Below are 13,338 nucleotides of genomic sequence, written 5' to 3'. Positions count from 1 at the left end.
AAATAGCATCCAAGGCAAAGGCACCTAACGATATTTTTCGTAGATGCCGTAAATTTTACGATAGCAAATTTGAAAATTATGAATTTCTGCAGTCATGTGTAGTCTTAAGTTTACCCACGGATAAAGTGACAAAATACGCTTAAAACCCTATCAATATTCTTACAGTTAAACTATCCAGAACGTGTCAGGAGGTGCTGAAACAGGCGGTTAGAAAGTATTTAAATTGAAAAAAGCACAAAGTTAGTCGGTGCCCGATTATATCGTAACCAACTAACCCCGCTGTGTGCCAAACTCCCGGTATGAGATTTTAAAACGGTTCGGTGAAAATAAAACCACTTTTACAGCTTTCCATTTCGTAGTCAATAGTAGTATTTTTTCGTCTATTACGAGTTCTAATCCAGCGCTAGGTTTATTTTGTTTAACCCGCTTTATACGTTTGCGTTTATTGCTGCAAGTTCTGAAAACGTGCTTTTTGAAAAGTTTTCTTTGTTTCAGTTCAAAAGTACAATAGCACCTAGAGGCCAATTCTATTAATTTTCAGCACTAAAATGGCAGTTAACTGGAAATACGAGGATGCGCATTTTGATCCTTTCGTACTTAAATTTTACTGTTTACAAGATAAGATTCGTCCCTCAACGTTTTCTCACATTAAAAGTCCTTTAGTTTTTGTATCAGCACACCTATTTTATTGCTGATGTCAGGAGTGCATTACACCTTACATTTAACCAGCTGTTTTAAGCCCCTATGAATGACCAACTCTTAATTTCCTCTTTTAGCTACTCTTCTATAACCACAAACCATTCGTCCTCTAAAGTTTTCGAAAAAAAAAAACTGCTATATTATTCCATGATATTGTGTGTTAATCTCGATATAAAAGCGATTCATTGAGCATACCGGATCGCGGGCCATGGCCGGGTCGCGGACGAGACGCGGATGCTAATACGACAGTTTCATATCAACTAGTTTATTGCAGTATTGAGGCGCGTGGTACTCTGAATAAGATGCGGTGCTTCAGATCTTGCTGTATGAATATTTCTGCAGCACATAGAAGACAATTTGATAAGCTTTGTACCTTGCACGAGTACTTATGACATAAGAGGTTAAGCTAGATGCTAAAGTGAAAATACGGTGGCTGATTGGAAAGACTCTGATAGGCGAAGAAGAAATAAAACTCTATAATTATACTATATCTTTAATAATAATCCTAATCACTATAGCATATATAAGTGCTGGTTGTGAGCTCTTGTAAGTAGATTTTAAATATCAGAATCAAAAATGCACCTCTTTTTGAGCAAAACAATATGAATATTCGAAATCGACGATTGAGGATTTAGTTTTTCGCACACATACGAAATGTTGCCGCAGACAATAGCTGCCATTTTTGTTTTTTGTCGTTGCAACGTCAACGCAGTCGCTAAAAACGACGTTTTAGAACTGCAATAAGCGATGATTCCCTATAACACATTTTTGGAACTGATACATTTGTCTCTGTTTCACTACATAGTATACAGCAAAGTCGCTTCCCGCGTGTCCCTATGTCTGTATGTAAGCTTAGATCTTTAAAACTACGGCACGGATTTTGATGCAGGATTTTTTAACAGATAGGGTGTTTCAAGAGGAAGGTTTATGTGTAAAAGTTGTAAAGGTTTTTTGTAATATATAACTGTTTGAACCGGGCTTTGCCGTGGCGGACCACTAACTTCATTTATAGCGAATAGAAGCGCCGCTCTGTTTTAATAGTAGTTAGTCTATCCATATTGTAGATATACCTTTGACATGATGAGCCGTGACGTCATTATTCCAAACACGTACAGCTACATAATACGGCTATCTATCCTGACTGGCTTCAAGTTTGACAGACTACGTAATTCACCACAATGACCACTTAGCCAGTCCTTTGTTATCAAGATTACATGTAACACAATATCATGCGTATTAAGGAATCAACAGGTCACTGTGTGTTGATTAATATATTATGTGCAAGGCTTAGGCTTATTGCATTTGTGATGATCTGCAAGGTTTCAAAGGACTGGCTGACTGGTATTTAAAGTGAAGGAGACGAACTTTGGTCATAGTTGTTTTCGCTCAGCTAAGACTAACACTCAAAACTAAAGTTGTTTCAGTTCCATATCTTCTTTCTGATAAAGATTTATAGGCAGTCCAAAAACAAAACGTTCCCTGATGTAACGCTGCATCTATTTGCCCTTTCGAAGCTTTTGCCCCTTTCTGTGGAATGCCGGTGTTGTGCATGATTCAGAAGATGATATGCGATGGATAAATGCTTGGTGGTAATTCTTTAGGTAAACAAATTTTAAGAAGCTTTGTAAAATAAAGACCATGAAATACATCTGTTGTGCCCTAATAATGTCCTCACGGCATATAGGTGGTTTGAACACCAATTCCAAATTAAACGAACAAAGAATGAATACAATACAAAGGTTTACAAAGTACCAGGAGAGCATGAAACATAGACGGTGTAAGTGATATTTGTGTGGAATACAGTTGCACAGACGTGATGTGTCTGCACTCTACAGTCTACAGTCTAGACGTACCTATTGCACGATAGTATTAAAACAAATTGTTCTGTTCTATACATTTGGATAGAGTATGACCAAGATTTGCTAATATTCGAATAATTTTATACTGTTGATACTTATAATGTCAGCGTTATAATCATTTGAATTAATAGTATTTCTTAGCAGAAAATTCTCACAATCTTAATTTGCACATGTCATGTGGTTTAGTTTCGCATCCTGCACAATAAATCTGGAATCGGAACTCACTTTTCTTTGGTACTATTTTATTATACAAACAGCTTCAATTGCCAAAATTAATAATCATGTAATTTTAAAGACTCCTTAAAATTGCCAATAAATGTCCTGAAATCCACACCATCAATACCAATTACTACAATGACCATGTTTACAAAAATAAAACCCGTACACTGCGTCTCATTTACGTCCAATTAAATAGGACTGAATGAATTGCGTTCAGTATTACGTGTGTATAAACATCAGTTGAATATCATAGCGGCAATATCGGGTTACATATTGTATTGTACATACGACGTTACGTGTCTCGACAACTCTCTCGTATTCCGTTCAATGCGAATAAAAACAAGTGTTTGAAAGTCTGCTTATATGAAATGTCATCTCGTCTCGCGTACAATGGACAGTTTAGATTTAAATAAAATGCTAAGTAGGTTGAATGATTTATATGAATGTGCTTTACAAACTTTCGGTTTGTGTGAATTAAGATGCATGGTATTATTGCCTCTATTTGTCTTACAATAGTATCATGTTAAACATATTTTCTTATTGTGGTTTTCCTTGTACCATAGCTTAAAATGTCAGATGGTTTACTCATTTGGTTTATTTAGGTTCAGGAAAAATTTACCTTACAAACTTGACCAAAACTATTCGACACAAACAATAATAAAGTAGGCGAACGACAAATGCTAATGTAATTTCCTTCATTCGTAAAAAAATCTATGTCACGCGGATCAAACACACTGATAACTTCAATGACCGGTGTTGATTTAATAAGATCACCCGAAGGTTACCCAAAGTCACCTCAAGAGGAAGCAATGTACACTAAATTTATAAATACAGACTTGTAAATTACCTCGTCATAAAGTAAAGACGTGACGTCAAACGAACAGCGCAGCTAGTTGCAAAGAAAACCGTTAAATCATGACAAACATTTCATCAAAATGTTTACGTTGGATACCAGTGCGGCTCCCGAAACGCCCAATCCTGTCTCCCGTCAGGTATTTCAATTATCCAACGTTCTGTCGGACGCGATGCCAGGCCGACCGCCCGCTCCAAAGAATCGATTGCGAGACATTCCTCTTTCGAATCTCGTCCTTGTCACCCTACTCATGCATCCACGGAAACTAACTGTGTGTGCACTCACACTAATGCATTCTGTGCTCGCCTATTGTTGCCCACATTATGCACCGATGAGGATTACTGAACGTCGAAAAGGCGCAATTTTGAATTTGTTAGTCCATTCCGCAACCGCGATGGCTTTTAGCCTTATAATCGGGACCCTAAACTTTTTAGTTGAACGTCCCGACCGCTGTACGTTGTGGAATATAGGTCGTGTAACGCGACATTACTTATTCAACAAATTTTCACGCGAAAACCTGACACTGATAAAGCAACAAGTCCCTTTTTAACCGCATTCGTGGCGACGTTTTGTCGACGCGTCGCCACCTAAGTCTAGGGGGTAGATCGGAGACGAGGACGATCGGTTGATGGGAAGAGGGGGACGGGAGGGATGCAAGGAGGGCGGAGGGGGAGCGAAGCGACATGTCGCGCACTCTCACCGCCATAATTATTTCATACTTTGCATTTCGCGTTCCGGACAGGGAAACAATCGGCAACGACGTATTTTTCCGTCTGGCTAGATGGGGTTGGAAAAGCATTTTTTTCTACTTCGCTTTCAATAAATGCAAGTCTGTGATACGTCTTTGTTACAACGCTGTACTGCGGGCGCGTCATATTGATACCTTTGCATTTGATGGTTTACGCACGGCAACGAATTTGGATTTTCCTAATGATTCTAATACGTTTTTGGTTTATCCGATGATGCTAGAACACAGAGGATGTTAATTTAATTAGTTATACATATTAGTGAAATTATCTATACGAATAACCGCTATCAACAAGATTGCCGGTATCGCAGAGATAAACTAGATAAATATTATCACTAACTGTTTGATAGTAAGATTTAGATTGTCATATTTTGCTTTAACGTAAATGTACTTTTGGTAGAGATACCGATAATATTTTTTACTATAATCCTTTAACGATTTCATCTTAAAGCGATAAGCCGTTGAGATAAACACTTTATCTTCTTAAACAACGAAAAGAAAAAACTCAATTTTATAGATGTCTATTTCTGTTTAAAAAAACTAATTCTAATTTTATCTGCAAGAGAGATTCCTTTCAGTAAACAAATACGACTTCGCATCGGATTGCCAAAGATTGCTTGCTTCGCTAATCGTTAAACCGGCGAGAGTGCAACGTGAAGACAAAAGATTGATCTAGATAATAGACCCAAAAGGAACTAAAGAAACGAATTTGTTAGCAGAGGAGGCAAGACTATTAGAATGTGCTCAAAAGATAAGACTCTTTCGACGGACGTGATTTTAAATCCCTCAATGCTCTTCATGATATTACGTATTATACAAATTCCGGGAAAACGCAACTAAAGGTAGCTTTAAATTTGAATCTGGGGAGTTTATTGTGAATTTAGTTTAAAGTTTTGTATGGTTTAGCGATTCTTGTGAAAATGAAAGTAGTAACTGGAAATATTATAATATTTGACCTTTAAGGATCTAACTTTTGCATTCTGACTGACTTTTATTGAAATATGCTTTTTATCATCATCATTTACAACTTTTCTCTTCCTTCTGCAAGAGTCCTCACGCTTACACCAAAAATCCCTGTTTGTCCTACTCTTAACCAGGTTCTTGAAAATCTCTATTATCATCGTCATTAGCCTGTATCCATCTATTGCAGATGATTCAGATGGCGTCAGACAGAAAAATATTCGTATCTAAGAAACACCTTTAAGTCCTTTGACTTGCCATTTATCGGTGGATTTGGTCACTATTTTGGCCAAAGAGATATTAGGAATTTTAATAGAGCTTAAACCTCTTATATTACAAAGCGGATAATTTCGAGACCGGTTTTTCAAACGTCGGATATAATAGGAAGGTGTGTCACGAACGAACAGACAGCTCTAAGTAGGTTACTATTTGGTTTGTCGGTCGGCTGGCAAATTCTACGCCTATTAACACATTAGTGACATTTTTGTCATGTTGCTCTGTTATTTCTATACTACTATCACTATGTGTATTCAAAATGTTATACGCTATAGAATTTTTAAGATGTTTTCGAAGTGTAGCAATAGTAATTCTGTTATTGTTTAAAAAACTCTTGCCTTGTGTAGCTACTTATATTGGGTTTACGGAGTTTTAAAATAGATTTAACAACTGATGATACAAGATACCTACTACAAGGAACTGTTAAAAGGCGATAGAGCTGCGCAATATATATAGCCCTTTATCATTCTTTCAGTAGAACTAAGATTACTTTAGCAGGTTTTGGAATAGTCTCAGGTCTCCGATTGTAACAAGAAACTAGTGTGTGGAAAAACGGGTGAAATATCATTATGCGGGTATAATTTACCATTAATAATTGTTTATATTTACGTTTAGTTAATTACAACTATCGATAAACAGAAATTAATCCAACATCAAAAAGCGGTACAAGCAAGCGCATCGTTATGTAAATAAAATACCATTCGAGTCAGCCATCTTGTAAAATAAACGAAGTTTACAAACAGTGAGGCGGGCCTTGAATTCGGTTAATACGTTCGGAAACGTTTCATTTAGACGTTGATAACGCGCCGCTGATAACGACGTGTTCGCTCGACAACGGCTTGTTATATTATTGAGAGTTTTGCAACCATTTTGTTATTATTTTACACTTGTATTTTCATGGAATTGAATGAAGGAAAGGGGGTTTTGAGGATCATAATAGGGATAGGATCATAATAAAGATCATAATAGTGTTCTCTGGTGGTTCTCTGCTTATTCCTATAGGAGAAAGATGTGATTTGTTAGACTATCTCTGTCTTTCTGTATCACTCGCATTTCATGTGTTCTGCAGTGTCTGTAATGATATGCAAACGGATTAATTTGGTGTTCATTTTGACACGTAAAAGATATTTGTGTTAGGTGGTACTTTGTGTCCTTAATTTGTATTGTATTTGTACCTCAATCACTCAAAATTTACCTTTATTTATTGTAAGGTTGCTTATTTCTTCTAAAATAATGTTGACATCGTCATCTATTGTGTACTAACTCAATTCTTCAGGTTATTATTGAAAATTTTCTAACAGGAAAATACGATTACATAACATCGTGTTTATGTACATTTATAAATTATTTATGTAAATAAGTCTGTGTACAGTTCTACACTGTTTCATTATCACCTATGTAATATATGCATTGGTTTGCTTATTGTATTATATTATCCTTTTAACAATATAAATACTCATATATTTTCTTGTTATTGATATGTATAGATTTTTACTAACCGTCGGTACAATTGAAAGCGATACGATAGAGAAAAAACCTAAAATTGCATGTAATACAAGCTCATCCAGAAAGGGATTAATTTGTTGCAATATTTTCAAATTTCAGTCCTACTAATCGATCGACCAGTAAGACAATTTTTAATAGCAGCTGTAATAGTTCAGTAGTAAGGCATTTAAATTATGATCGAGAGGTCGTTAGTTCGTATCCAGCGTATTGTAAACCTACTTATAATAAACCATCGAGATCGAATAAGCTGGAGGTGTACACAGGCTAGAATAATTGTTTTAATCCACAAAAAACAAATCTTGAAGTGCTCTTAAACGTACACAAAGCCGTCCCATAGTTCTAAAAGAAACACTAAACCTGAATACTAACTACACGTAAAGCAGAAAGTCAGACTTCAAAAGTTCAAAACTAATCATTTCCAAGCAACTCCCCGGAGAGTTTATTACAAAATCCACCTCGTTAGTACTTAAACACCATTTGATTTCAAACTAGCTGTTGTTTATGTATTCGGTGTAAATAAACCTGATAGACTCGCCCCCACGTGCGTAACCGACGTAATTACATTAAGGACCGCTACATACAAACATACAAACATACATACATAGACACGGTGTATAGTGTATCGTTCTTTACTCTAGTGCCAATTCCCGAAGCGGTTGGCCGTTTGCTTGCATATTTAACCGGGATTCTGTCCGTCGAGGCTTGCTTGCCTTCTGAATGTACTGACACAGTGTGTGCGACGGTGAATGAGTTTTGTACAAATGTTTGACAGCTTATGAAGCACCTCGGAATATTCAAAAGGGACTAAATTTTCAAACCATTCTCAATTTTTATTTCCACTTATGTCTCGTGCTGTCACTGTTTCGCGTATATTGTAGGGATAAAAATAATTTTGAGTATCACTTACAATTTAGTATCGTTGCAGTATTCAGCTATCAAAACTCTCTCTCTCTCTCTCCCTCTCTCTCTCTCTCTCACTTTATCAAACATTCTAGTTGTAAGCCTGAACTCTACTATCAATGATTTATCATTGCAATACTAACGCATCTTACAAAACAATATTGTGGCAGTGAGCAACAAACTATAAAAATTTTATAAGTTGCAATAAAATAATAATTATAAATGGACATAATCTTAAGTATAAATATTCAAAAGGTGTGACAGAGAGGCACTTCTTTGTCACATAACAAAGCCCTGCTAATCTGAATAATTTATTTCTAGTTTTGAATAATTTTATTACATTGTTAAATTCATGTATTGAAACATCTTGAGAGTTTATTTATTTATTGTTCGTTGGCCCTATATGTAGAGTTAAATATATAAATTGAAGAGTTACCAGATTAATTACAATTTTATATTCATGAATTAAAACATCTTGAGAGTTTTTTTATTGTTCATCGGCTCTATAATAGTTATGTAAAATTAAATATACAAAATGAAGAGTTACCAGTATACTGCACTATTCCCACTGTGTCTAAACCTGAGAAGACCAATCAAAAAGCTGTTTCTATCTAACTGCGATATCAAAGCTCTTTTCTATTCAGCTAATAAATATTGTGAACAAAAAACTGACGGTCACACATTCGATTCTCGGTAAAAAACGCAAAGTTAGAATGGACGATTTCTATAAATGAATTTGTATAATAAGTTTTATGTTCCTTTGTAAGGCTTGGGTGGGATCTTTGTTTTCATAATCTAATAATGTTGAAATTAATGTCCTTCTATTAGTTTTAGTTAGTTCTCATTTCTCTACTTTGATTATGTCTAATAGGAGAGGTATTTTCTGAGATTTTGGTATTTATAGATCTTTAGTATTTAGGCCTACGAAAACGTAATCTAATTGCTATTCTAGGTTTAAATTTATTGGGGACTTTAATAATCTGTAAAACTACTAAAATTTAATTATAAGCGTAGAATTTTGAATCCTCGTTTCAAAAAGCGGTTATTATCAACAATAGTGTACTAAAACACCCGAAAAGTAAACAAAAGTCCCATCATAAAAGGTTCCCTTGTACCTGTGTATTACGGTACTCTAAAAAGACCGCTGCATACAAAGACTCCTAAGCCAGTGTTCGTACGTCTAAGTCAACGCCCCAATTCTTCAAGCTCAATTTTTTGTCGCACGGCAACACGAAATCGCCATGTTCAAATGTACAATCTAGGAACGCCGACCCGCTGTTTTGTTATGCAAATATCTCTGTACAAACCGACTTAGACTCGATATTAATAACTGCGGAATTAACTGTTTCCAATCAATCTTCAACATTGGCGTCTGTTAGCAAACACTTAGATAGAAAATATTTTTTGTTGAATTATTTCTGTCAGTTTCGATTCTGTACATAGAGAGACGGAATTAATTTGAAAATGAAATCGTCATCTGGATAGGGTTACTTGGCAATTTAGAAGCGGGCCGTAAGTTAATGCAAGGAGGTGTAGAAAGTGCGTGCGGATGGTCGGGCGTGCTCCCCGTGCGGCTGTAAACTTGGGCTCCCCGCTCCCCCGGGATCATCCGCCTATTTCCGCTACGGCCGCGTCGCAGGCGCGCTTCGCTTGTCACGTGAAATTTGGGTCACAACGAATTAGTTATCCGTGTGCAATTCACTTAATGGTCAATACAAGTACTATTTTCAGTTACCACATTCGCCCGCTCCCCGCTATTTGAACGTGACTAATAATTGGTCGCGATGGAATAGTTTCGCTGGAGACCGTACTAGTATGTGCTAATTGGTGTCAGTGTTTATTTTTGTACAAACGCGACAGTATAGTAATAAACGTTACGTGGCGAATGTGAAGTTAATTAGAAGCTTTGATGACGATTAAACCGACCGAATTGATCGTGTAGCAGTTTTCAAACTCATGTTTACAATTTTGTAAACGTCTTTGCGTTTTTCTTCGAGCTCTACGTATAAGCGTACTAAACAGACTTTTCTGTCCACTACGTCACGGCTCTTTCACGAAATCCACCGCAAAAACCTCAACCGGCTAAAACATCCATCAAACGAAGCTCGCTTCTTAATACGACCAAAATATAGAGGCACACGGCTAAATGGAAATCGACGGCGGTCACCTCCTTACGCGATGGGAAACCGACCTTATTACCGCGGACAATACGGCTAGATTTAAAAGCCAAATGTAAACCGATAAAATCCAGTAATACGAAATGTGTCATCCGCATTAAGGTGAGCAATGCGTTAACGACTCCAATACAATCACGATACGGTGCACATTCGGTGGCTCGTCAAAATATCAACATTATTCGATTTGACTAATACTTTGCGGGCACGCGGTGCGGTTAAGCGATTTTTTGTCTTGTTATTTGTGTACAAGTATCACTTTGGTCTGACGCGTTGAACAGCGTGGTACAATAAAAATTACGGCCGGTGTTTTGCGCCGCGCGCGTTCACTCCGATGAGTGATATTCTCCGCTAATACTTCTTTGTTGGTACAATTTTCAAAGGCGTGGCAAACTCCTCAATTTTAATAAGGGAAAATGTACTGTGCTTCTGTGTGGCTATCTTTATGTGTTGCCCAAAGTAACCAATAAACATTTTATACACTGTTAACAAACAAATTAACCTTGAACCGGCTAATAACCAGCAAACAAAAAAGATCATCCAAATAAACAATCGGCTCTACCGAGTTAAAAACAATAACTCTATAAATAGAAGTTGTTCTTTACATTAATTGAAAGGAAGTGAGCGTAATTGATCGGATCATTAACATAACAATAGTGGCAACGTGAGATTATTAAATATTCACATGGACAAATATTGAAATGCTTTGTGGTGGTGATGGAGCCGGAGCTGACGGTGCAACATCGGGCTATTCGGAACATTTACAACATAATAGAGAGCATTAGTCCGATCCACTTTTGACATCATTATCTGTGTAGTCGACTCACGATAACCTGCGAGCGGGCGAGGAGCAGCGAGCGTCGTCGGTCGCTCCCGCCCCGCGTCGCGTCGCGTCGCGCTCGCGCTGGTCGCAGGGCGCGCTCGGCGCTCGGCGGTCGGTCGGCGGCAGTCGCGCGCGTCCTCGCCTGCCGTGTGCCCGTGTGCGCCGCGTACAGCGCATGCCTCCACTTGAGATACCTCATAAAAGGTACTCGGGGAACTCGCTTTTGGCGGGTTTTCGCACGGACGTGAGCGGTGAACGTGATGCGCTTTGCATTCGGACACGGAATGCGTGCGTGTTGTCAGAGCTCAGTGTCTCTGTGTGTTTGTGCGGCGACACAGTGAAATCTGTGGCCAGGACCACCAGTGATCACTTGGATTGCAGTGTTTGGATCGTAGGATAGATTCGGACGACGCGACCGCATCGGCTTTTTGTAAGAAACGAACCGCTCCGACGGATGTTATGTCCATGATGTTGACTCATGCATGACGCACTTGATTGCTCCAACTGGGAATTCATTATTTACGATATCTGTTCAAAATTGGAATCGATTACGAATTAGAAATTCTCCGGCGGTAGAAAGTGTCATGTTTATGATAAGTCTGAACACACAAATCTAATAAATAAGCGATGATCATTATCTGTAGGCGAATCACGCACACGATATCAACAAGGTTATATACGGATGAATTTAAATTCTAATACTCATTAATTTCAATCATTTGCATGCTAATTGTGTGTGCGAGGCGACCAATAAGTAAGTTTTATAATGAACACAATTAAAGTAAACATCAGAGAAATAATAAAAACGTTTATGATGTTGATATTACATTACCTGATGGAATCATTCACAATGAGTACTAAATAAATCCGGAGTACAATAGTAGGGGAGGTGATTAAATAACACTAGCAGCTCTAACTCATTAGTTAATTCAGGTGTCATTAAGTACAGTTGCCGGCGCAAGTGTTATTATACATTTTAGTTCCTTATTGTCCCGCTGTGGCGCATTACTACATAACTCATCTACACGAACACTTGCTTGCTCTCTAACTTATAATCATATCTTCTAACAATCAAAAGTTCAGCTTGATTAATAATAAGTAGCTTTAGAGCTTATATCATCGACTTAAAATGCACTGTCAGTGTTTAAAGTATTGGTTACTTAATGAGCTGGTTATCGCATGCTAATTAAGTACAATTTATATCATGAAGCGCCAAATAACATAACATCTGTGAGTTATTCACGTGTGCCGTCTTATACATAAACATGCTTGAGGAATTATTGCCTTTGACTTTGTTCATTACATTGACAGAATGAAAATGAAACACCAATTTGTTGGTATCAATTATTCATTCCTTTTAATACAATTTAAGAGGCTTTACTTGGCACGCACTGAATATTAATAGGAGCTAATCTAAATGAGTCCGGTGGTCAGTTGGCGAGACTCTTATCTTTGAATAAACTGAGGTCTTCCCACGGGGACCCGACGAGGGTACCAACGTCTCAAGGGTTATCTTGAATGGTCTTGTAAAAGCTGAATAACTATCCACTAGAATATGTCCGTTTTACAACATTATTTATCCCTTTCGGGGCGCTTATTTCACCGCATTACGGCCAGCGGATAAAGATAAAGGAATTGTATATTTTGCTCCCAACTTCTAGTTTAAACAATATTCGTGAGTCTGGAGACGGCCCTTGATGAGTGCGAACACTTCGTCAACTCATTGTCTGTTTAGTAGATTGTTTGGTCGCGAATCCCCGTGACGGAGTGACCACAGAACGACCTCGACTTTAAACTAGGTTAATGTATCCAAGATGTAGGACACTCAGTATTTGGCTCGTATAGAAAATTAACTACTTTTAAAACATCGAACTATTCGCTGTCGCAACCTTGACAGACATTCATAAAAATATTTAGTTGTCATGCACCCGCATATAGCTGCCGGCTTTACCTGTTATTGTTAGTTATTTGACCATCTGTTCTATTGTCATTCAAATCGTGTAACAATGTTCGGGTATTAAAAGAGTAAGGTAACATGACGAACTAGCCTTTCCCACGCCTGCTCCAGAAAGGGTCGCCACGAACAATTATCTATTAAAGTAAAATGTAAATTTTGTGACTCTCGCATAATAATGAGCTCGGGTTATAGAGTGTCAAAGTAATTAAAGTGACACAGAGTTTTACTTCGATAAAGTAACATTTTCCCAGCCATATAACGAGGAGAAATTGAGATAAATGTGTGTATCGCTATAGATAAGGATTGCCATAAACACGCCGTTGTTCCAAACAGGGTGTAGTTGGTCGGGTGTGAGCGGGCGCGT

The 13,338-nt window shown here is 37.6% G+C and overlaps 1 protein-coding gene across 4 annotated transcripts in view; it reads left to right on the top strand.

The window, feature by feature from the left end:
- LOC142980625 (uncharacterized) overlaps positions 1-13,338 on the top strand; it is a 224,501-nt gene that overhangs the window by 84,182 nt on the left and 126,981 nt on the right. For 2 of the 4 annotated variants that reach the window (XM_076126113.1, XM_076126112.1), the window contains exon 1: positions 11,075-11,447. The exons of the other annotated variants lie outside the window; for them this stretch is intronic. The gene's annotated coding sequence lies outside the window, so the exon portion shown is untranslated. Of the gene's footprint in view, positions 1-11,074; positions 11,448-13,338 lie in introns of those variants that run through there. 4 annotated transcript variants of the gene reach the window in all.

The sequence above is a fragment of the Anticarsia gemmatalis genome, chromosome 18, assembly GCF_050436995.1.
Source record: "Anticarsia gemmatalis isolate Benzon Research Colony breed Stoneville strain chromosome 18, ilAntGemm2 primary, whole genome shotgun sequence".
Taxonomy (NCBI): Eukaryota; Metazoa; Arthropoda; class Insecta; order Lepidoptera; family Erebidae; genus Anticarsia; species Anticarsia gemmatalis.
Note: the sequence above shows the minus strand (reverse complement) of the source record. Positions and strands in the feature narration are given on the sequence as shown.